This window comes from Oncorhynchus mykiss, chromosome 9, assembly GCF_057628025.1.
Source record: "Oncorhynchus mykiss isolate SJ-2025 chromosome 9, ASM5762802v1, whole genome shotgun sequence".
NCBI lineage: Eukaryota > Metazoa > Chordata > Actinopteri > Salmoniformes > Salmonidae > Oncorhynchus > Oncorhynchus mykiss.
The window spans coordinates 60,202,994-60,229,211 of NC_143030.1; the positions used below are offsets into that span (position 1 = coordinate 60,202,994).

Genomic DNA, 26,218 nt, shown 5'->3' on the forward strand with positions numbered 1-26,218 from the left:
TTTTGCATTGTTGCCAAAAAGTTCAATTTTGGTTTCATCTGACCAGAGCACCACCGTCTTCCACATGTTTGGTGTGTCTCCCAGGTGGCTTGTGGCAAACTTTAAACAACACTTTTTATGGATATCTTTAAGAAATGGCTTTCTTCTTGCCACTCTTCCATAAAGGCCAGATTTGTGCAATATACGACTGATTGTTGTCCTATGGACATAGTCTCCCACCTCAGCTGTAGATCTCTGCAGTTCATCCAGAGGGATCATGGGCCTCTTGGCTGCATCTCTGATCAGTCTTCTCCATGTATGAGCTGAAAGTTTAGAGGGACGGCCAGGTCTTGGTAGATTTGCAGTGGTCTGATACTCCTTCCATTTCAATATTATCGCTTGCAGAGTGCTCCTTGGGATGTTTAAAGCTTGGGAAATCTTTTTGTATCCAAATCCGGCTTTAAACTTCTTCACAACAGTATCTCGGACCTGCCTGGTGTGTTCCTTGTTCCTCACCCTCATCTCTGCGCTTTTAACGGACCTCTGAGACTATCACAGTGCAGGTGCATTTATACGGAGACTTGATTACACACAGGTGGATTGTATTTATCATCATTAGTCATTTAGGTCAACATTGGATCATTCAGAGATCCTCACTGAACTTCTGGAGAGAGTTTGCTGCACTGAAAGTAAAGGGGCTGAATAATTTTGCAGGCACAATTTTTCAGTTTTTGATTTGTTAAAAATGTTTGAAATATCCAATAAATGTCATTCCACTTCATGATTGTGTCCCACTTGTTGTTGATTCTTCACAAAAAAATACAGTTTTATATCTTTATGTTTGAAGCCTGAAATGTGGCAAAAGGTCGCAAAGTTCAAGGGGGCCGAATACTTTCGCAAGGCACTGTACTTTGGTCGCCTTGGAACGAACTGCAAAAATCACTGAAGCTGGAGACTCATATCTCCCTCACTAGCTTTAAGCACCAGCTGTCAGAGCAGCTCACAGATCATTGCACCTGTACATAGCCCATCTGTAAATAGCCCATCCAACTACCTCATCCCCATACTGTTATTTATTTATTTATTTTGCTCTTTTGCACCCCAGTATCTGTACTTGCACATTCATCTTCTGCACGTCTATCACTCCAGTGTTTATTTGCTCAATTATAATTATTTCGCCGCTATGGCCTATTTATTACCTCCCTTATCCTACCTCATTTGCACACACTGTATATAGACTTAATCTATTGTATTATTGACTGTATGTTTGTTTATTCAACTCTGTGTTGTTGTTTGTGTAATTTCTGCCTCATGATGCCATCTATTTAGTGAAGTGCACCAGTCCCTCCTGCAGCAAAGCACCCCCACAACATGATGCTGCCACCCCCGTGCTCCACGGTTGGGATGGAGTTCTTCGGCTTGCAAGCCTCCCCCTTTTTTCTCCAAACATAACAATGGTCATTATGGCCAAACAGTTCTATTTTTGTTTCATCAGACCAGAGGACATTTCTCCAAAAAGTATGATCTTTGTCCCCATGTGCAGTTGCACACCGTAGTCTGGCTTTATTATGGCGGTTTTGGAGCAGTGGCTTCTTCCTTGCTGAGCGGCCTTTCAGGTTATGTCGATATAGGACTCGTTTTACTGTGGACATAGATACTTTTGTACCTGTTTCCTCCAGCATCTTCACAAGGTCCTTTGCTGTTGTTCTGGGATTGATTTGAACTTTTTGCACCAAAGTACGTTCATCTCTAGGAGACAGAACGCGTCTCCTTCCTGAGCGGTATGACAACTGCGTGGTCCCATGGTGTTTATACTTGCGTACTATTGTTTGTACAGATGAACGTGGTACCCTCAGGCTTTTGGAAATTGCTCCCAAGCATGAACCAGACTTGTGGTTTTCTACAACAAAAAATTCTGGGGTCTTGGCTGATTTCATTTGATTTCCCCGTGATGTCAAGCAAAGAGGCACTGAGTTTGAAGGTAGGCCTTGAAGTACATCCACAGGTACACCTCCAATTGACTCAAATTATGTCAATTAGCCCATCAGAAGCTTCTAAAGACATGACATCATTTTCTGGAATTCTCCAAGCTGTTTAAAGGCACAGTCAACTTAGTGTATGTAAACTTCTGACCCACTGGAAATGTGATACAGTAAATTATAAAGTGATATAATCTGTCTGTAAACAATTGTTGGAAAAATGACTTGTGTCATGCACAAAGTAGATGTCCTAACCAACTTGCCAAAAGTATAGTTTGTGAACAAGAAGTTTGTGGAGTGGTTGAAAAACAGGTTTTAATGATTCCAACCTAAGTGTACGTAAACTTCCGACTTCATTTGAGTCAATTGGAGGTGTACCTGTGGATGTACTTCAAGGCCTACCTTCAAACTCAGTGCCTCTTTGCTTGACATCATGGGGAAATCAAATGAAATCAGCCAAGACCCCAGAATTTTTATATCCAGCCAGTCTCTACATAAAGCCCATATCATGAGTGTTGATTCATATTTTCTTCCAACTGTTAACCCACTACACATTGGGCCATATCAACAGAGAAACTGTAATATTCTGTAATTGTTTTGTAGAACACTGGAATGTAATATTGACGCAAAATACTACATGCAGGTTCCTTATTAACTGCAGTAAAATTATTGGTTGGGTGAAAGACATACAGAGAAGTGAGAGAGACGAAAAGAGGAGCAGTGGGAGGAAAGGAAAAGAGGACAGAGAGGAGGTGGGACGACTCATGATACACCAGAGAAAAAGGAAAACAACAACAATGTGTGTATTACTAGAGAATCCAGGCAGAGCAGAGAGTGAAAAGGAAGGAGGCATGTTGTACGGCTGTTTAACACCAGTAAACTGCAGTGTCATTGCTCATCAGCCCCAGATCAATGTCAAGTGTTGCACAACAACCGGCCCTCCACCTCTGCCCCACTTGGCTCTGTGTGGAGATAAGGGAGGGGTTGGACACACAGCACAGCACCATGCATGTGAGAACTTCCCCAGATCAGAGGTTAAGGAGCACACAGAACATGTGACCGTTCCTGGAAAAACGTATGGCGAAGAGAACAAAAGAGAGAGCGGAAATGAACGAGACATGTCAATCATAGACCCGAGTGTGTAAGTGTTTTCTGTTTTGAATTGATTAGCGCTTCCCACTGGACACAGACAATCCGCTCAACGTCTAATTTTGATTTACATTTAATTGAGGTGTCAACTAATGTGAATTCAACAAAACATTTAACAATGTCATTGGATGAAGGTTAAAAAAGTGGGTGAAAAATAGACAAACATTCCCAAAAAGGTCTTTACAGTGATGATTTTTTGCAAATCCAATCAATTTACCATATTGATTTAACATCCATCAAATTGAATTTGTTTGTTGAAATGATGTGGAAACAACATTGATTCAACCAGTTTGTGCCCAGTGGGTTGTCACTTGGGTGTGGAGGTTGATATATACTCTGTTTGCACATGTTCATATTGATATATGTTTGAAAATGTTCATTTACTTTGTTTGCACGTGTTCATATTAACGTGCATTGGCAGCACATGCAGCACATGTTGATATACTGTCATTTTGTACTAGCTTTTTTCCATAGGAAATAAAATACATTGATGAGTGAAAGATGAAATGAAGATATATATTTAAATATATCAGGATATATTTAAATGTTAATAAATAAAGACTTACATTTATTTTATGCAGGATATTTGTTGCACATTGATTCTAGACGGTGTGCGTAAAACGCTGGACCAACGTTTAATATTTCCCAATCATTTGACCTTTGCCACACAGACTAATGTGTGTGTGGAAAGAAATGGGCATACATTATCTCATGGGGGTGCCCTGATTTGTTATGGGATTGCCCTGCTTGCTAGGGCACCCTTGTAACTCAAACCTCAGTTATGTCTTATTATCTTCTAAAAACAACAGGTGCATACTCTGTACATGTTCAAATGTTTAGTAAACCAAATACCTTTACCCCTTATAGTACAGAGTGAGATTTGTGACACAGAAACAATAAAGTGGGATATCATCACCCTGTCAGATGCACTTTCAGAAACATTGCAACAGCTGAGAAGAATGGTCTCTAGTTACCATGGCACCATAGCCTCTCATAACTGTGATCATGGAACATCTGAATATGTCCTGAATAGATGGTTTGATATGGCTCAGTTAAACAGAACAACGTTTAAACAGTAGTTATCAAGGCTACAGGTGGAATAACACAAAGTTAGTATCCAAGCTAGATGCAGACTATTATGTTTGTCATTGTAGATGGTCGGCTCTTTGAACAGCCCTGATTTATGCAGACGAGATTATATGGTATAGTCAGCCATGTTCTCCTTAGGGTTGACTTATGATGAGGCATCACAGTGTCGTGACGTTGTATTAGTTCATATGACGACTGTTGCTCATCAAATTATTAAAAGTTTCTAATTGCGTGATTAACTGACTCAAGCAATTATTAACTCATTAACCTGGGGCACCATGGGAAAACTAGTTTTTATTGAGTTTCTATTTCCCAAATTAACTCAAAGAATATCAGCATATTGATTTTACAACAGCCGCTAATTAACCAGTTACCTCTACAATCTGGTTCTGAACGTCGTATAGTCCGTGAATCTGCACGGACCCGGGTCTCACCAATGAGTTCGTACCACACCAATCTTAGTTGAATATTTATTTACTAAAAAGCTAAAATGATGATAGATACACATTATGGGCTATTGATTAGAAATTAGTATAACGGGCCAACACACTATGCGCATGTTACCCAAAATGGGGATTTCAAAGAGAGAGAGGAAAAAGAAAGTACACGAGAGAAATATACATTTGGGTGAATTTGTCAGCTATGCTATTCTAACCCTAGTCTTGCCCCACACTGCCGCTCTTATGGGTCAGAATATAATGATGTAATTAAGTGGGGAGGACCTCCGAGGATTCTCTGCGTAGACCGTTCAGGGACCGTTCAGGCTGCTCGATGACGCACTTCTCCAGCGCACCTCTCTGATCATCCTCCCGATGTCAGTGTCCTTTTGGCTTAAGAGTCTGTTCCCTCACTCTTTCTCTGGAAGGGGTCTTCTGAGGACAGACAGCTCTGTAGCTCAGAGCTCACAGCATAGGAATGAAACAGCGTAGATTCTACTTGAATTCACCCGCTTAGACACAGCTACTCATCCGTAGCTTGGGTAGAAAAAGGTTTGTCTTCAAACTTGCGTTGCGTTTTGGGTTAGTTGACTTTTTAGACCTTGGCTGCAGCTTGGGTCACGTAGTCTTGTCTGTAAATTCTTTACTCACAGGTTTTATACCCTTGGGTCAGAAGTGGGCGTAACCGCCTTTAGGGCAATACTCTGGGCATTAATCTTTCCCAAAACATTCTCTTTGATTTGGATATTTTCCATACAACGTACAATGTATAAACATCAAACATATACTAGGAAAACTCTTCACGTTACAATGTTTCCGTAATAACGTCATCGATTTAACCTTTAATAACAAAACAAAAATGACATACATTTTCATATTCCATCTATCGTCATGACCACCATTGTGGCTGACGGAAACCATTGTTTCAAATCCCTTTATTTCATGTTTAATGTTCTGAGGCTGGTTCTCCATAGTAACAGGACAAAGGAATTTGTCTGTGGCCTAAGATTTACCATGGGTGTGAGGGGTAATAAAAAAACACATCTTCAGACCCCTAGATCACTCCTCCTCTGTTGGGGTTGAGAGATAATCTGTAGGATTGTGGTCTCCTGTAACCTGACCTGATCAGGACAGTCATGACAACAGCATGTCATCCTGCTGGACCTTCAGACGTCACCTACTCCTCCCAACACTGTAGTCAGCTTCACATTTCTCCTGAGACTTCCTTCCTGCAGAGAAAGAGAGAATAGACAGAGGTGGGAAATAAGAGTTGAGCTGCTACAGGAGGACTTTGGGTTGTACGTCTGAGCCTGTGTTTGGATCCAATTTAAAAAAGCAAACATAAACTGGCAACTCATGTCCAACTACCCCCTTAGCCAGGGTTATACTTAGAAAATTACACCCTTCCCTGCCAAACCCTGCCGACACTGCCCTTGAAAAATACAAGGGAAGATGAGACAGAGAGGTAAAATAAGAGGGCTCCCATCACATCTTGACCGAACACAAGTAAATAAAACAGCACTCTGCTGTCTTATTTACCCTGGTTGTTTACAGCGCAGTAGAGAGATGGCCTCTTTGCCAAACCAGTGATGCAATGTGGACTCGTCCAATCTTTAAATGGCGGTTCGTAAAATAAGTAAACAGGCCTTGTGAAACTCTCCAGGCAACGCTATTAGCTTCTTGCCCGAGATGAGTAAATGTTTGACTAACTGTGTGTCCATCGTTGCTATTTATGTCACAGGGGCCCTTTGGAGGTGGCCTCCTTATGACTGCGACCTACCAGAGTTCTGGCATAATTTGCAGTGCCCAAGTAGTAGGTCTTATGTAACAGACGTCACAGATTAGCTGTCCCTTTCCCTCCCCCTGGAGGCCACTGGCCTTTCTTTTTCCCTGTGTCCATGTCTATCTTTCTCATCTTCAGACAACCTCCCCTTTACACTTATTGCTACTGCAGCAATGTATTGTGATAGTTATTACTACATTTGCACACGCTGTATATATATTTTTCCATTGTGTTGTTGACTGTACGTTTGGTTATCCCATGTGAACTCTGTGTTGTTGTTTTTGTCGAACTGCTCTGCTTTATCTTGGCCAGGTCGCAGTTTTAAATGAGAACGCGTTCTCAACTAGCCTACCTGGTTAAATAAATAGTTGAGTTCCTTGGTAGACATATCTGTCAAACATGATCGTGTTTGCAAATTCTCTTAATTCGTTCAAATGAGTGTGAAATGGTTGTCTCGTTCTTTCTTGTACTACACCTTTGATTCTCAATAGAGACAGGTCTGTCTCTTGTTACAATTCACTATTTACAGACTAGATGAAACAAGAGCCAAATTCACAATGGCCACTTACTCAAAGGATGAGATTACAATGTCAACAACAAACAAACAATAAATCCAGCTGAATCAGATACCATATTATCTCCACCTCTGATCCTAAGAAGCAAGAATGTGCTCACAGGCCTATGAAGTCCTCCAGATACAGTATACATTGGCTATCACGCCCTGACCTTAGAGAGCTTTTTATGTCTCTATTTTGGTTTGGTCAGGGTGTGATTTGGGTGGGCATTCTATGTTCATTTTTCTATGTTTTGTATTTCTTTGTTTTGGCCGGGTCTGGTTCTCAATCAGGGACAGCTGTCTATCGTTGTCTCTGATTGGGAACCATACTTAAGTAGCCTTTTCCCACCTGTGTTTTGTGGGTAGTTGTTTTCTGTTTAGTGTTCTGCACCTGACAGGACTGTTTCGGTTTCGTTTCTCACTTTGTTATTTTGTTCTAGTGTTCAGTGCTAATAAAAATCATGAACACTTATCAAGCTGCGCTTTGGTCCGATCCTTCCTCATCAGATGACCATTACAGAACTACCCACCACAAGTGGACCAAGCAGCTTGGTATGGAGGAGCAGAGGGTTCAGTATTCGTGGACTTGGGAGGAGATACTGGATGGAAAGGGACCCTGGAGACAGGCTGGGGAATATCGCTGTCCGAAAAAGAGGAACTGGAGGCAGCTAAAGCTGAGAGGCGGCGATATGAGGCAAGTCAGTGAAGCAGGCATCAGAGGCAGCCCCAAAAATGTTTTGGAGGGGGGGGTCACACGGGGAGATTGGCGGAGTCAGGCTATAGACCTGAGCCAACTCCCTGTGCTTACCAGAAGCAGCGTGGAACTGGTCAGGCACCGTGTTATGCGGTAAAGCGCATGGTGTCTCCAGTGCATGCTCATAGCCCCCAGGGTAGCCTGCGCCAGCTCTGCGCACTGTGTCTCCGGTGCGCTGGGACTGCTCAGTGCGTCCTATGCCTGCGCTCTGCCCCTACTGGGCTAAAGTGGACATTCAGCCAAGTGGAGAGGTGCAATTGTCAAGCACTAGATCTCCAGTGCTCCCCCACAGCCCGGTTCGACCTGTGCCTGCACTCTGGAGGTGCTGGGCTAAAGTGGGCATTCAGCCTGGAGGAATTGTGCCAAGGCTGCGTACCAGATCTCCAGTGCTCCCCCACAGACCGGTTCATCCTGTGCCTCCTCTAAGGACCAGGCCTCCTGTAGGTCTCCCCAGCCTGGTGGGCCCTGTGGCAGCCCCACGCACCAGGCTGTCTCTGCGTCTCCTCTCTCCAATGACGGTCTCCAGTCCGGAGCCTCCAGAGTCACCCTCACCCTCAGTCCGGGGTCGGCAGCGAGGGTCCCCGCACTAGAAGCATTCTATGTTCATTTTTCTATGTTTTGTATTTCTTTGTTTTAGCTGGGTATGGTTCTCAATCAGGGACCGCTGTCTATCATTGTCTCTGATTGGGAACCATACTTAGGTAGCCTTTTCCCACCTGTGTTTTGTGGGTAGTTGTTTTCTGTTTAGTGTTCTGCACCTGACAGGACTGTTTCGGTTTCGTTTCTCACTTTGTTATTTTGTTCTAGTGTTCAGTGCTAATAAAAATCATGAACACTTATCACGCTGCGCTTTGGTCCGATCCTTCCTCATCAGATGACCGTTAGATCGGCATGACCGATTCACCCATGATGAAAATAGATATGCATCCTCACACCCCGCTGGCCACATAGGCATGGTACATTTGACAAGAGCACTATTGAGACTCTGCAGCACAAATACTCCTCATTCATTCCTGAAGCCCGGCTTGCAATAAATCTCTAAAGCTGTTGTGTTTGCTCTCGACCTGACTTGACACAGCTAACATTCTAAGTCCACAAACTGTTCCCTGTACCAAAATCCCACAAAAAGGATTGTTTTTGTTTGCTCTATTGAGGTGTGTCCAGAGAGAGAGATATGGAGTGAGGGGGAATGAGAAAGTCCATTAATTACCATCCACAATTTGAATATGAACCCTTTATGTAGCTCCATCCCAATTTGAGATTCTCTGGAGAGAGAATGGCTTTTTCTAAGGACATTTTTACTCGCTGGCAGTTCACTGACGTGTGATTAATCTATAGTAAGTGTATGTCTAAGTACATTCAATACATATAGAAGTCTTCATTACAAATAAATGCATACATTGGGAATAGACCTAAAGGTTTCTGACAGAAAGCCATTCATCCTGCAAATGTAAACATTATGTTTCTGTAGCTGCGTTTAGACAGGAAATATTTGGTCTTTTGATCAACCAGATCAGCTCTTTAAAAGAGCTGATGTGAAAAGACCTGATGTGATTGGTCAAAATACCAATTAGTGGAGAAAATATCAGAATTGGTCTTCCTCTCTAAACGCAGCCTATGTCGTCTGCTTATGGTCCATTGTGGAATTGGTTTGCCCTTGTCTGAATGTCTTATTGTGAGTCTGAGGACTTTGTAAGAGCCATGGGATTCCAAGATGTCGGCTGTGGAGGCAGGTCAAGACAGCTCTGTTCTGGTTAATCAAATGGATGAGAGGAGACCGTACAGCATCCCGGGGACGGGTTGGAAATGCAGATTAGCAAAGGGTCTAGTAGGTGGTGCTAATTAGGCAAAAATGTTGATTAACACTCATCAGGGTCTTAGCTCAAATCAGATTAAGGATTGTCTCAGATACATTCTGCCCCCCCCCCCCCCCACATTCTGAAATTGCATTTTTGTCCCCCCCAGTTTTATCATTGGAATGTGAGGACCTCCCATGTAGCGCAGTGGTCTAAGGCACTGCATCACAGTGCTAGAGGCGTCACTACAAATCTGGGTTTGATCCTGGGCTGTGTCCCAGTCGGCCACGACCGGGAGACACATGAGGAGGTGCACAATTGGCCCAGCATCGTCTGGGTTAGGGGAGGGTCTGGCATGCCGGGATGTTCTTGTCCCATCGTGCTGTTGCAACACCTGTGGCGGGCCAGGCGCATGCAAGCTGACACAGTCGCCAATTGGATGGTGTTTCCTCCGACAAATTTGTGCGGCTGGCTTCCGGGTTAAGCAAGCAGTGTGTCAAGAAGTAGTGCGGCTTGACACGGTTGATTTTCGGAGGACACGTACAGGAGTTGCAGCGATGGGACAAGACTGTAACTACCAATTGGATACCATGAAATTGTGAAGGAAATGGGGTAAAACATTTTTATAAAATAAAAAATATATTGGATTGGGATACAAAACGATGTGTGCTTTAGGACCATGCAGATGCCGCCGAGTGGTCGGGTAGGCTGTTTGGAGTGTTTATCCTTCAGGATTTATTTATTTTTTAATAAGAAATAGATATGTCCCCCCCACTTCTAAAAACAAATTTGCACCCCTGCCTCTGATGCACAGGAGATAGTAAAGAACTACACGTTGAAGACTGTAGATGTCCCCTGTAAAGATTCAAATTGACATGTTGCTACTGCCATGGCTGCGTTTACATAGGCAGCCCAATTCTGATATTTTTCCACTTATTTGACTTTTGACCATTCACGTTTGACTTTTGACCATTCACATCAGATGTTTTTCAACGCTGATCTCATTGGTCAAAATAATAATTTGTGGGAAAAAAAGATCAGAATTGGGCTGCCTGCGTAAATGCAGCCCATGTGGTTGACCTTAATGGTGAATTATGAAGAGGTCAAATGCATTTGGGCGGTATGGACACGCACACCAAACGCACACTAGTATAGGAGGATTGTCATGACGGTGTACATGGCAAGCCTTCGGTGATCAAGGTAATGTATGCTCATCTTCTAGTCTCGGTCTAATTTTTCCATAAGACTAAATTATCCTCTTCTAATTTATGTGGATGGAGTGACATAAGATTATGCTATTATAACCCTCTAAACTGACAAAACTGTTAGTGTTTTCTAGTATGACACAAGACAGAGATGAAGATCATCATATCAAAACAAGAACATGCCGGATGGACGCTGAGTAAATCTGTAGGCTCTAGCGCTCTCTGGTGGTAGTAACCTAGACTCAGACTTGTATTTATAGTCATAGCGAAACCAGCTGCTATGATTGAGATATTTCTAAACAAGACACTTACTATAACACCAACCGGATTATCTAGGGCAGAGTTTCCCAAACTCGGTCCTCGCAATCCCAAGGGGAGCATGTTTTAGTTTTTGCTCTAGCACCACACAGCTGATTCAATGAATCAACTTATCATCAAGCTTTGATCATTTGATTCTGGGTAGTGTTAGGACAAAAAACAAAATGTGCACCCCTTGAGGTCCTGAGGACAGAGTTTGGGAAACGCTGATCCAGGGCATCATAGATTTTGAAAGGGTTCTGTGTACCTAATTTCTTAATGCTTAATGAGCATCCAGACAATATTTTCAGTTGGGGTCCCAAAAAAGCTGAAGCATTGGCCCTATGATAAGCTGCCCTATCCTGGTTGACCAGACAGATAGTGATCCAATTTCAGCAAGAGCCTATCTGTCTGGTCAACCCAGCTAATCTAAAGCTACCCAAATGGGACTCATCGAATGTTGTCCTTGAGTACTGGTCAATCCCATGGTAACCTAGCATAGCATGCATAAAAAGACACCTGAGCGGAGTCCCCATATCAGTTTTTTAGGGGAAACATCCGCTTTTATCCAACCCTGCAGAGAGTGATCCCATGGTGATGGTGGTGTAAGGGCAGGTTTGCAGGTTGTGATACCTATTATGGTCATGACAAAAACATTGAGTGAGGTGCCTTGTTTTCCATTGTCTCTCCGACGGCCAGAGAGTGTGTGCACTCATAAACATGTTGGGGCTCAACAAACTGTGAAATGGCGTGTTCTCTGTCTAGTCTTCCATTGCTAACATTCACTTCAAAGCTGATGTAATATTTATATTATCAATGGCAACACTTGCCAGATATAGCAGCAATGGCACTTAGGTGTGTTGTAAAGGGACAGCACTTACCATCACTGGCAGGCCTATTCTGAAAAGTTCTTGGTGTCTATGTTTTGCAATGGCCTAAAGGTCTAACCTGCTACATTGCCATAGAGAGGGACTAGGATGATGAATAATGGATTCAATCACTTTCACGCCTCAATTCAAACATGGAGCTTTGGGTTTCCATCATTTATGTCAATGCACTGGTTATGCCTGGCCTGCAGAAACCATTATTCATTTATTATAGACATGTCTGCACTGGCGTCATGATATTAATATTTTCTATAGAAACTGTCAGGTGCGTGAATGAGGACCCAAAAGCGAATTAACAAAACAGAGTTTCTTTAATGACGAAACACACGTAGGCTCAGATGGACAGGCAGATTCCGACAGGACAGGACAAGGTTAGATGAACAGGCAGATTCCGACAGGACAGGACAAGGTTGCAGCAAACACGACGATAGTCTGGTTCAGGCATGAGTAACACAAACGAGAATCCGACAAAGACAGAAGCAGAAACAGAGAGAGATATAGAGACCTAATCAGAGGGAAAAAGGGAACAGGTGGGAAAAGGGGTGAACGAGGTAGTTAGAGAAGACAAGGAACAGCTGGGGGAAAGAGGGGAAGAAAATGTAACCTAATACGACCAGCAGAGGGAGACAGGGTGAAGAGAAAGAACAGGAACAGGACACAACATGACAATACATGACAGTACCCCCCCACTCACCGAGCGCCTCCTGGCGCACTCGAGGAGGAAACCTGGCGGCAACGGAGGAAATCATCGATCAGCGAACGGTCCAGCACGTCCCGAGAGGGAACCCAACTCCTCTCTTTAGGACCGTACCCCTCCCAATCCACTAGGTACTGGTGACCACGGCCCCGAGGACGCATGTCCAAAATCTTACGGACCCTGTAGATAGGTGCACCCTCGACAAGGATGGGGGGGGGGGGGGAAGACGAGCGGGGGCGCGAAGAACGGGCTTAACACAGGAGACATGGAAGACCGGGTGGACGCGACGAAGATATCGCGGAAGAAGAAGTCGCACTGCGACAGGATTAATGATCTGAGAAATACGGAACGGACCAATGAACCGCGGGGTCAACTTGCGAGAAGCTGTCTTAAGGGGAAGGTTCTGAGTGGAGAGCCAAACTCTCTGACCGCGACAATATCTAGGACTCTTAGTTCTACGCTTATTAGCAGCTCTCACAGTCTGCGCCCTATAACGGCAAAGTGCAGACCTGACCCTCTTCCAGGTGCGCTCGCAACGTTGGACAAAAGCCTGAGCGGAGGGGACGCTGGACTCGGCGAACTGAGATGAGAACAGCGGAGGCTGGTACCCGAGGCTACTCTGAAAAGGAGATAGCCCGGTCGCAGACGAAGGAAGCGAGTTGTGGGCGTATTCTGCCCAGGGGAGCTGTTCTGACCAAGACGCAGGGTTGCGAAAAGAAAGACTGCGTAAGATGCGACCAATAGTCTGATTGGCCCGTTCTGCTTGACCGTTAGACTGGGGGTGAAAGCCGGAAGAGAGACTGACGGAAGCCCCAATCAAACGGCAAAACTCCCTCCAAAATTGAGACGTGAATTGCGGACCTCTGTCCGAAACGACGTCTGACGGAAGGCCATGAATTCTGAAAACATTCTCGATGATGATTTGTGCCGTCTCTTTAGCAGAAGGAAGCTTAGCAAGGGGAATAAAATGAGCCGCCTTAGAGAACCTATCGACAACCGTAAGAATAACAGTCTTCCCCGCTGACGAAGGCAGTCCGGTGACAAAATCTAAGGCGATGTGAGACCACGGTCGAGAGGGAATGGGAAGCGGCCTGAGACGGCCGGCAGGAGGGGAGTTACCGGACTTAGTCTGCGCGCAGACCGAACAAGCAGCCACGAAACGACGCGTGTCATGCTCCCGGGTGGGCCACCAAAAACGCTGGCGAATGGAAGCAAGCGTACCCCTAACGCCAGGGTGGCCGGCTAACTTGGCAGAGTGAGCCCACTGAAGAACGGCCAGACGAGTAGGAACGGGAACGAAAAGAAGGTTCCTAGGACAAGCGCGCGGCGACGGAGTGTGAGTGAGTGCTTGCTTTACCTGCCTCTCAATTCCCCAGACAGTCAACCCGACAACACGCCCCTCAGGGAGAATCCCCTCGGGGTCAGTGGAGGCTACTGAAGAACTGAAGAGACGAGATAAAGCATCAGGCTTGGTGTTCTTAGAGCCCGGACGATAAGAAATCACGAACTCGAAACGAGCGAAAAACAGCGCCCAGCGCGCCTGACGCGCATTAAGTCGTTTGGCAGAAAGGATGTACTCAAGGTTCCTATGGTCAGTCCAAACGACAAAAGGAACGGTCGCCCCCTCCAACCACTGTCGCCATTCGCCTAGGGCTAAGCGGATGGCGAGCAGTTCGCGGTTTCCCACATCATAGTTACGTTCCGACGGCGACAGGCGATGAGAAAAATACGCGCAAGGGTGGACCTTGTCGTCAGAGAGGGAGCGCTGAGAAAGAATGGCTCCCACGCCCACCTCTGACGCGTCAACCTCGACAACGAACTGTCTAGAGACGTCAGGTGTAACAAGGATAGGAGCGGATGTAAAACGATTCTTGAGGAGATCAAAAGCTCCCTGGGCGGAAACGGACCACTTAAAGCACGTCTTGACAGAAGTAAGGGCTGTGAGAGGAGCTGCCACCTGACCGAAATTACGGATGAAACGACGATAGAAGTTTGCGAAGCCGAGAAAGCGCTGCAGCTCGACGCGTGACTTAGGGACGGGCCAATCAATGACAGCTTGGACCTTAGCGGGATCCATCTTAATGCCTTCAGCGGAAATAACAGAACCGAGAAATGTGACGGAGGAGGCATGAAAAGTGCACTTCTCAGCCTTCACAAAAAGACAATTCTCTAAAAGGCGCTGGAGGACACGTCGAACGTGCTGAACATGAATCTGGAGTGACGGTGAAAAAATCAGGATATCGTCAAGGTAAACGAAAACAAAGATGTTCAGCATGTCTTTTAGGACATCATTGACTAATGCCTGAAAGACAGCTGGAGCGTTAGCGAGGCCGAAAGGAAGAACCCGGTATTCAAAGTGCCCTAACGGAGTGTTAAACGCCGTCTTCCACTCGTCCCCCTCCCTGATGCGCACGAGATGGTAAGCGTTACGAAGGTCCAACTTAGTGAAAAACCTGGCTCCCTGCAGGATCTCGAAGGCTGAAGACATAAGAGGAAGCGGATAACGATTCTTCACTGTTATGTCATTCAGCCCTCGATAATCTATGCGGGGGCGCAGGGACCCGTCCTTCTTCTTAACAAAAAAAAACCCCGCTCCGGCGGGAGAGGAGGAGGGGACTATGGTACCGGCGGAAAGAGCTACAGACAAATAATCTTCGAGAGCCTTACGTTCGGGAGCCGACAGAGAGTATAGTCTACCCCGGGGGGGAGTGGTTCCCGGAAGGAGATCAATACTACAATCATACGACCGGTGTGGAGGAAGAGAGGTGGCCCTGGACCGACTGAACACCGTGCGCAGATCGTGATATTCCTCCGGCACCCCTGTCAAATCACCAGGCTCCTCCTGTGAAGAAGAGACAGAGGAAACAGGAGGGACAGCAGACATTAAACATTTCACATGACAAGAGACGTTCCAGGAGAGGATAGAATTACTAGACCAATTAATAGAAGGATTATGACAAACTAGCCAGGGATGGCCCAAAACAACAGGTGTAAAAGGTGAACGAAAAATTTAAAAATAAATGGTTTCGCTATGATTACCAGAGACAGTGAGGGTTAAAGGTAGCGTCTCACGCTGAATCCTGGGGAGAGGACTACCATCCAAGGCGAACAAGGCCGTGGGCTCCCTTAACTGTCTGAGAGGAATGTCATGTTCCCGAGCCCAGGTCTCGTCCATAAAACAGCCCTCCGCCCCAGAGTCTATCAAGGCACTGCAGGAAGCTGACAAACCGGTCCAGCGTAGATGGACCGACAAGGTAGTGCAGGATCTTGAAGGAGAGACAGGAGTAGTAGCGCTCACCAGTAGCCCTCCGCTTACTGATGAGCTCTGGCTTTTACTGGACATGAAGTGACAAAATGACCAGCGGAACCGCAATAGAGACAGAGGCGGTTGGTGATTCTCCGTTCCCTCTCTTTAGTCGAGATGCGGATACCTCCCAGCTGCATAGGCTCAGCACCCGAGCCGGCAGAGGAAGATGGTAGTGATGCGGAGAGGGGGGCAACGGAGAACGCAAGCTCCTTTCCACGAGCTCGGTGACGAAGATCAACCCGTCGCTCAATGCGAATAGCGAGTTCAATCAAGGAATCCACGCTGGAAGGAACCTCCCGGGAGAGAATCTCATCCTTTACCTCTGCGCGGAGACCCTCCAGAAAACGAGCGAGCAAAGCCGGCTCGTTCCAGCCACTGGAGGCAGCAAGAGTGCGAAACTCAATAGAGTAGTCTGTTATGGATCGATTACCTTGACATAGGGAAGACAGGACCCTGGAAGCCTCCTCCCCAAAAACAGATCGATCAAAAACCCGTATCATCTCCTCCTTAAAGTCCTGATACTGGTTAGTACACTCAGCCCTTGCCTCCCAGATTGCCGTGCCCCACTCACGAGCCCGTCCAGTAAGGAGAGATATGACGTAGGCGATACGAGCAGTGCTCCTGGAGTAAGTGTTGGGCTGGAGAGAAAACACAATATCACACTGGGTGAGGAACGAGCGGCATTCCGTGGGCTCCCCAGAGTAACACGGCGGGTTATTGATTCTGGGCTCCGGAGATTCGAAAGCCCTGGAAGTGGCCGGTGGATCGAGGCGGAGATGGTGAACCTGTTCTGTGAGGTTGGAGACTTGGGTGGCCAGGGTCTCAACGGCATGTCGAGCAGCAGACAATTCCTGCTCGTGTCTGCCTAGCATCGCTCCCTGGATCTCGACGGCTGAGTGGAGAGGATCCGAAGTCGCTGGGTCCATTCTTGGTCGGATTCTTCTGTCAGGTGCGTGAATGAGGACCCAAAAGCGAATTAACAAAACAGAGTTTCTTTAATGACGAAACACACGTAGGCTCAGATGGACAGGCAGATTCCGACAGGACAGGACAAGGTTAGATGAACAGGCAGATTCCGACAGGACAGGACAAGGTTGCAGCAAACACGACGATAGTCTGGTTCAGGCATGAGTAACACAAACGAGAATCCGACAAAGACAGAAGCAGAAACAGAGAGAGATATAGAGACCTAATCAGAGGGAAAAAGGGAACAGGTGGGAAAAGGGGTGAACGAGGTAGTTAGAGAAGACAAGGAACAGCTGGGGGAAAGAGGGGAAGAAAAGGTAACCTAATACGACCAGCAGAGGGAGACAGGGTGAAGAGAAAGAACAGGAACAGGACACAACATGACAATACATGACAGAAACAGGCCAACAATACTTTAGTTCAGACTCATTTTAATCTGTATAGCAACTCTATTGTGCATCTATTCACATTTGCAGTGCAAATTTAGCATGGAAGAGCTAAACTAGCTATCTAGGTTGTTTGCATGCGCATGCATAATCTTTGATGTGGTTTACTACTATTTAGCCAGCAGATCTGACCCCCTTGCTTACAGCTGCACTAGGGTCGAACAGCATTCCTGTGTAGATTAAGAGACCTCAGAGCCGGCGAGAGATTTGTCTTGGAAAACGTACCTCAATCCAGGGATGAGAAAGGCATGGAACTCCAAATTGTCCCATTATCCCAACTGTTACACCAAGAAGATTAAATGACTGTCCGACCCGAGTGCAGCTGTAACCAAGCGGGTTCTGATGGCTAAAAGCTGTTGAGCTACTACACATCATTGCTTTGAACTTAATACTACTCAGGTGAATCAAAATGTCAAACAGTAGAGTAGGTTTGTTCTGAATACAGGAAATAGAATGTTGCTGTGACCATCTTTTATAAACTTAAATTCAGCTGCCATGTTGTCATCCATTCCTAGTGTGTAATGGATAGAACTTTGGACTCTGAATCCAGTGATCCGAGTTCAAATCTCGGTAGGACCTTATAATGTCATCCAGAGTTCTGATATTACCGGTGGTGGGTCGAAGCATCTTATCTGCTCTAGATCAGTCCCTAGTCAACAGATCAAACCTGCTTGCTTACAGCTGCATTAGGGTTGGACAAGCTTCCTGTGTAGATTAAGACACCACGAAGCTGGCGTGGAATATGTCTCGGAAAAAGTACCTCAATCCAGGGATGAGAAATGCATTGTACTTTTTAATTGTCCCATTATTCCAATTGTTACACCAAGAAGATTCAATGACAGCACATTTGTTCAATATTCTCAGTGCAACAGTTTAGATAATGAGACAATTCAGAGTACAATGCATTTGTCATCCCTGGATTGAGGTATGTTTTCCGAGACATATCTTGCGCTGGCTCCACACATCTTAAAGGCGCTGCATGGTCTATCCATTGTCTGCATTGGACGTGCAGCATTTACAGTGATACGACCTCTGCAGAAGTCAGGACATTCATACTTATTACGCTTCGAGGAGCAGCACAGAGATGTTAGCAGAACTGTTGTGAAGGAAGTTGCCAAGGAAGTGAGTTTGTGTTCATACAGGACCTCCCGCCCCCATCTACTGTCAACCAACCTATACTGAGCCCTCCTCATTGTTACAACTTTTCGGAGGCCCACAGCGATGCTGTACGGGGCTCATTTTGGCCTCTGTGTGCCTCCGGAGGCTCAGGAATTGCGTCACACCCTCCATACGGAGTCTACGACCACATTTCTGGATTAAGCATAAATTGTCTCATAATTTACACAGGAAGCCTGTCCGACACTAGTTCAGATCTGCTGGCTAGTCGGTCCCTGGTGAAGGAGGAGCTGGTTTCTACATTTTGTGTATATTTATTTATATTGAACACATTTCCGTGTCCAGCGACTGTGAAGCCAACCCCAAGAGGACAGAACCTCTTGATGAGATTGCTAGGTGTTTGATTAAGGTCACTACACTACATTGCGTGACGGTGTGTACCGAATGACACATTTCCCCAAAATGGTGTGCACTGTTCTTCAAAAGCTTTTTGGGTAGTGAAACTTAGTAAAATAAATATACAGTACCAGTCAAAAATTTGGACACACCTACACATTCTTTATTTTTACTATTTTCTACATTGTAAAATAATACTGAAGACATCAAAACTATGAAATAACACATATGGAATCATGTACTAACTAAAAAAGTGTTAAATAAATCAAAATATATTTTATATTTCAGATTCTTCAAAGTAGCCACCGTTTATCTTGATGACAGCTTTGCACACTCTTGGCATTCTCTCAACCAGCTTCATGAGCTAGTCACCTGGAATGCATTTCAATTAACAGGTGTGCCTTGTTAAAAGTTAATTTGTGGAATTTATTTCCATAATGCATTTGAGCTAATCTGCTGTGTTGTGACAAGGTAGTGTCACGCCCTGACCTTAGAGATCCTGTTTATGTCTCTATTTTGGTTTGGTCAGGGTGTGAGTTGGGGTGGGTATTCTATATTCTATTATTTGTATTTCTATGTTTTGGCCAGGTAGGGTTCTCAATCAGGGACAGCTGTCTATTGTTGTCTCTGATTGAGAACCATACTTAGGTATCCCTTTTTCCCACCTGTCTTTGTGGGAAGTTGACTTTGTTTAGGGCACATAGCCTTTAGCTTCACGGTTTGTTTGTCGTGTTTATTGTTTTTGTCGGCGTCATCTTAAATAAAGAATATGTACGCTCACCACACTGCACCTTGGTCCTCCTCCTTCAACAGCCATGACAGGTAGGGGTGGTATACAGAAGACAGCCCTATTTGTTTAAAGACCAAGTCCATATTAGGGCAAGACCAGCTCAAATAAGCAAAGAGAAACGACAGTCCATCATTACTTTAAGACATGGAGATCAGTCAATACAGAACATTTCAGGAACTCTGAAAGTTTCTTGAAGTGCAGTCGCAAAAACCATCAAGTGCTATGATGAAACTGGCTCTCATGAGGACCGCCACAGGAAAGGAAGACCCAGAGATACCTCTGCTGCAGAGGACAAGTTAATAAGAGTTAACTGCACCTCAGATTGCAGCACAAATAAATGCTTCACAGAGTTCAAGTAACAGACACACCTCAACATCAACTGTTCAGAGGAGATTGCGTGGATCAGGCCTTCATGGTCGAATTACTGTAAAGAAACCACTACTAAAGAACACCAATAATAAGAAGAGACTTTCTTGGGCCAAGAAACATTAGTAATGGACATTAAACCGGTGGAAATCTGTCCTTTTGGTCTTATCCAAATTTGAGATTTTTTCTTCCAACCCCTGTCTTTGTGAGACACATAGTAGGTGAATGGATGATCTCCACATGTCATGGAGGAGGAGGTGTAATGGTGTGGGGGTGTTTTGCTGGTGACATTGTTTAGAATTCAAGGCAACATGGCATTCTGCAGCTATACACCATCCCATCTGGTTTGTGCTTAGTCCCACTGTCATTTGTTTTTCAACAGCACAACACACCTCCAGGCTGTGTAAAAGCAATTTTATTTTTTATTTTACCCCCTTTTCTCCCCAATTTCGTGGTATCTTGTCTCATCGCTACAACTCGGGAGAGACGAAGATCGAAAGCCATGCGTCCTCGGAAACACAACCCAACCAAGCATGCACTGCTTCTTAACACAGTGTGCATCCAACCCGGAAGCCAGCCGCACCAATGTGTTGGAGGAAACACCGTGCACCTGGCCAACTTGGTTAGCGCGCACTGCTCCCGGCCCGCCACAGGAGTCGTTGGTGCGCGATGAAACAAGGTTACTACATGATTCCAAATGTGTTATTTCATAGTTTTGATGTCTTCACTACTAATGTAGAAAATAGTAAAAAGAAAAAAGAAACGCTTGATGAGTAGGTGTGTCCAAACTTGACTGGTACTGTATATATTCACCTATTTTTAGCTTAGTAAAACACATCTCAAGAGGTTAAATGGAAAAATAAATTATAGTAAGTGCCTACTAAGTGCCAAATAAAGTAACAGGGTTGACCATTTCATTTCAAATCAGCCATAAATCCTGTTGTGACAGGGGGATGGAAGTTTGCTTTGTGTAACAGGAAGGGACAATTGAATGCAAGCTTTACCCAAACATGTTATTGTTAAAACATTTTTAACCTGTCTATCTATGCGTAACAGGGATGGCGTGTTATGCTCGACCCGTTCAGTTTTCCACCATAAAACACCAGAACATGTCCGAATAGAGTAGAAACAGCTACCCTGCTTTTACACTCTGATTCCACTGTTACAGTATATGTTCAATGTTCCTTTTGAAATGAATAGTTTAACCATGTTAAAATGAGAGTTCAGTTCACTGTTCATTTGAAGGCAGTCAGTTGTACAACTGATTAGGTTGTCCCCCTTTCCTTTCACTTAATAGGGTTGACCTTACAATGAGGGACAGACATTTCATGTGATTAGATGAATCACATGAAATAAATAATCTTCAGAAATGACTTTGTCAAAGCAACAAAATAACTAGGGCTTTACAATGATGGTGAAACGTTGGGGTTAAGTGGGTTCAAATCTTCCTCAAAGTCAGAGAGGGAGCACAGAGGGACATGTCAAAATGCTGAATTTTGGCACTTCAGCAAGTCTTTATTTATATTTAAAAAATCAGATGCATTGAAATTTCTATATTAAAGTACACTTCATTAAATAATAACAGGCTTTTGGTATTTTATTAGGATTTCCATTAGCTGTTGCAAAAGCAGCAGCTACTCTTCCTGGGGTCCACATAAAACAAGAAACATGACATAATATAGAACATTAATAGACAAGGACAGCTCAAGGACATAAATAAATTCAAAAGGCACACGTAGCCTACATATCAATACATACACACAAACTATCCTGGTCAAATAGGGGAGAGCTGTTGTGCCGTGAGGTGTTGCTTTTTCAGGTTTGCTGTTCACTTGAGCAATATGAGATGGAACGGAGTTCCATGCAATAAGGGCTCTATGTAATACTGTACTCTTTCTTGAATTTGTTCTGAATTTGGGGACTGTGAAAATACCCCTGGTGGCTAGCATCTACTAACATGCTAGAAATTGCGCTAATGCTAGTAAGCAACTTCCTTCAAACTGCACACAGAGATATAAAAATGGTATCCACAAGTTCATCTGACTCTGGAGAAGTAGAGAAAGGCAGATCCGCCTCGAGGATAAAGTGACTAAGGAGGCAGTTGTAATCGGTAAGGGGGCACAATTCAGGGAGGGTTCTTGCGTTGGAATTATATTGAATTATGCTTATATCACGCTATACCACAACAAAGTTCAAATGAAGAGAATTCAAAACCACTGAGTGCTTTTGAAGTGACAGGTTGGCACGCAATCTGTAGCCTATCTCCGCTGTGCTGTATCAGCACAATGAACAGCGCCCTACACACAAAACTGTTGAAAACCTAGGCCTTTCTAAGAAAGTAATTTGTCATTCCATACCCTAGATTTTTGCTGAAATGACTCCACTGGCTATACCGCCAAGATTTTAATAATAACCAACCAGCTAGATTGTTTCTTACCTTTTCAGGAGAGTTGCAGCCTCCTTGAAGCACTGTGGAACTTCCTGAGTAATTGATCATTTCAATCTCCCCGAAATCTTCTTGTAAAATGCTAGTCAAATGCTAGTTGGATTAGTTGATCTGTCCTCAGGTGTAGCATGCTTCTTCTACGCTGACTGAACACCTTGTCAAGGTGGAAAATGAGTTCTCACATGTAGCTGTGGACGCCCCACTCATGAGCCCTATGATTTAATTTTTAATATCGTGTGACTTGTATGTGGCATTGTAGGGTATGGCTAAACACCTTGGCTAGTTCCTTGTCTTTCAAATGCTCCTTGCTTGATGCATGCCTAGCGAATCCTTTGGTACTATCAATCGCATGCTTCCAGTTAGAATACCCAGCTGGGGTCTTGTCTGCTTTAACATTGGACCCAACACAGAACTTTCAACATGGGAAATGTTTTTTTTTTTTGCATCTGCAGCAACCAAGTATTCCAGCCACTCTTTTCCTATGACCAGTTGTTATTACTTGACATTTTTTAGACAGAAAACCTATGGCTAGGGTATTTCAGTATTTCTGTTGCCTATCTCCGCTGTATCAGCACAATGGACCGTGCCCTACACACTAAAGCAAGGCGGTTTTGGTAATGCATATAGGCTACAAGATAGATACACTGTTTGTAATAGATTAATTATCCTATGTGAATGCAGTCGTACACACAGCTGTCTTACTAAAAGAATGCAAACTAAATGCCGAAAGTAGTAGCCTAGTTATTCATGCATGCAAACAAAAATACTGAATAGCAGTTTGGCTTAGAAAATGGACACAACTGTGAATAAGAACAAATTAATGCAAACAGAACAAAACAGCGATACCAAGTAGGCCCTAGTAAACAACACAATCTATATTTAGGCTAGTTACATTAAAACTCTAGTGACTCCCCATACCGCATGCGTAATCATCGCCTGACACTAATTAGCATAACGCAACGGACATAAATATCCCTAGAAAATATTCATATTCATGAAAATAACAAATTAAATATATTGAGACACAGCTTAGCCTTTTGTTAATCACCCTGCCATCTCAGATTTTCAAAATATGTTTTACAGCCAAAGCTAGACAAGCATTTGTGTAAGTTTATCGATAGCCTAGCATAGCATTTTGTCCAGCTAGCAGCAGGTAACTTGGTCACAGAAATCAGAAAAGCAATCAAATTAAATCGTTTACCTTTGATGTGCTTCGGATGTTTTCACTCACGAGACTCCCAGTTAGATTGCAAATGTTCCTTTTTTCCAAAAATATTATTTTTGGTAAGAAATAACACGTAAAAAAACAAAAAACTGCATAGTTTCCTAGGAACGCGAAGCGAGGCGGCCATCTCTGTCGGCGCCGGAAGTAGCAGATACCATATGGTTCAAGAGAAAATAGCCTAATTAATTTGAAACTGTCTAATTGTCACACCCTGACCTTAGAGAGCCTTTTTATACCTCTATTTGGTTTGGTCAGGGTGTGAGTTGTGTGGGCATTCTATGTGTTGTATTTCTTTGTGTTTGGCCGAGTGTGGTTCCCAATCAGAGGCAGCTGTCTATCGTTGTCTCTGATTGGGAATCATACTTAGGTAGCCTTTTAACACCTATGTTGTGGGATCTTGTCCTTGTATTGTTGCTGTTGAGCCCTACAAGGCTGTACGTTGTGTTGGTGCTCGCTTGCTTGTTTTTCATTAAAGAATATGATTAACCTACCCCACGCTGCATCTTGGTCAAATTCCACCAACGACGATCGTTACACTAATCAACAAGAGCATTAACATTCAATTAACTCTGCAACTTTTCCAACTATTTACTTTCTTCACTACTGCCACCAGTTTGACTCCAAAACATTGACAACAAATACATTTGTTGACATAATAAAATAAATAAAACAATTATATATTTTTTCTTTTATTTCACTTTATTTAACCAGGTAGGCTGGTTGAGAACAAGTTCTCATTTACAACTGCGACCTGACCAAGATAAAGCAAAGCAGTGCGACACAAACAACAACACAGAGTTACACATGGAATAAACAAACACACAGTCAATAATACAATAGAAAAAGTATATATACAGTGTGTGCAAATAAGGGAGGAAAGGCAATAAATAGGCCATAGTGGCAAAATTATTACAATTTAGCAATAAAACACTGGAGTGATATATGTTCAGAAGATGAGTGTGCAAGTAGAGATACTGGGGTGCAAAGGAGCAAAATAAATAAATAACAGTATGGGGATGAGGTAGTTGGATGGGCTATATACAGATGGGCTATGTACAGAGGTCAAGTACATTAGAGTGTACATTAGAGTGTCTAGTTACTCAGCCTTGTCTCAGGATGGTAAGTTGGTGGTTGAAGATATCCCTCTAGTGGTGTGGGGGCTGTGCTCTGGCAAAGTGGGTGGGGTTATATCCTTCCTGTTTGGCCCTGTCCGAGGGTGTCCTCGGATGGGGCCACAGTGTCTCCTGACCCCTCCTGTCTCAGCCTCCAGTATTTATGCTGCAGTAGTTTATATGTCGGGGGGCTAGGGTCAGTTTGTTATATCTGGAGTACTTCTCCTGTCCTATTCGGTGTCCTGTGTGAATGTAAGTGTGCTCTCTCTAATTCTCTCTTTCTCTCTTTCTCTCCTAGGACCTGAGCCCTAGGACCATGCCTCAGGACTACCTGACATGATGACTCCTTGCTGTCCCCAGTCCACCTGGCCGTGCTGCTGCTCCAGTTTCAACTGTTCTGCCTTATTATTATTGGGCCATGCTGGTCATTTATGAACATTTGAACATCTTGGCCATGTTCTGTTATAATCTCCACCCGGCACAGCCAGAAGAGGACTGGCCACCCCACATAGCCTGGTTCCTCTCTAGGTTTCTTCCTAGGTTTTGGCCTTTCTAGGGAGTTTTTCCTAGCCACTGTGCTTCTACACCTGCATTGCTTGCTGTTTGGGGTTTTAGGATGGGTTTCTGTACAGCACTTTGAGATATCAGCTGATGTACGAAGGGCTATATAAATACATTTGATTTTGATTTGATTTGATTTGAGAAAGAGGCGCCTCACAAGTCCTCAACTGGCAGCTTCATTAAATAATACCCGCAAAACACCAGCCTCAACTTCAACAGTGAAGAGGCTGGCCTTCTACGCAGAGGGGCAAAGAAAAAACCATATCTCAGACTGGCCAATAAAAATAAAAGATTAAGATGGGCAATAGAATACAGACTCTGCTTAGAAGGCCAGCATCCCGGAGTCGCCTCTTCACTGTTGACGTTGAGACTGGTGTTTTGCGGGTACTGTTTAATGCTTTTACATATGATAAGGCCACACAGTAGGCCAAACATGAAGAGAAACCTGTGATCATTTGAAGTACCCAAAAAGGACACTAGATGTCTTGTGATAGATTACATAAAATCCTTGAAAGAGACCACAATTCTGGTAGTTTACTGGTAAACTTCAAAAGTTTGCAACCTTAGCCACCGTAATTACAATGTTTTTCAATTGGTCGTTCACTACAGTACCATTTATGGTGAATTCAATGTTGCACACCGTTCTGTCATTCTGAGCGCAACACAGGTGAGAGGAGAGCATACACTTCTTACAGAAAAATGCTTGTGTAGAGCACCATCTTAATGTTGGAACCTACGGTGGGCCTATTTAATCATGCAAAGTTACACTTTCATTGACTTCTATCTGCAATAAATAGTAACATCACCCAACTAAAGACCTGTTGGGAAAGTGAATTAGGCATATATATGTGGACGCCTCATGAACCTGTGCCAATGGCG

General features: G+C 44.2%; 1 long non-coding RNA gene across 1 annotated transcript; it reads left to right on the plus strand.

Annotated features, from left to right (window-relative positions):
* Positions 1 to 2,932: 2,932 nt before the first annotated feature.
* On the plus strand, positions 2,933 to 26,149 carry LOC149981281 (uncharacterized). The gene is made up of 2 exons (XR_016483355.1): positions 2,933 to 3,099; positions 25,077 to 26,149. It is a non-coding gene; the product is annotated as an uncharacterized LOC149981281 (long non-coding RNA).
* The last annotated feature ends 69 nt before the right edge of the window (positions 26,150 to 26,218 follow it).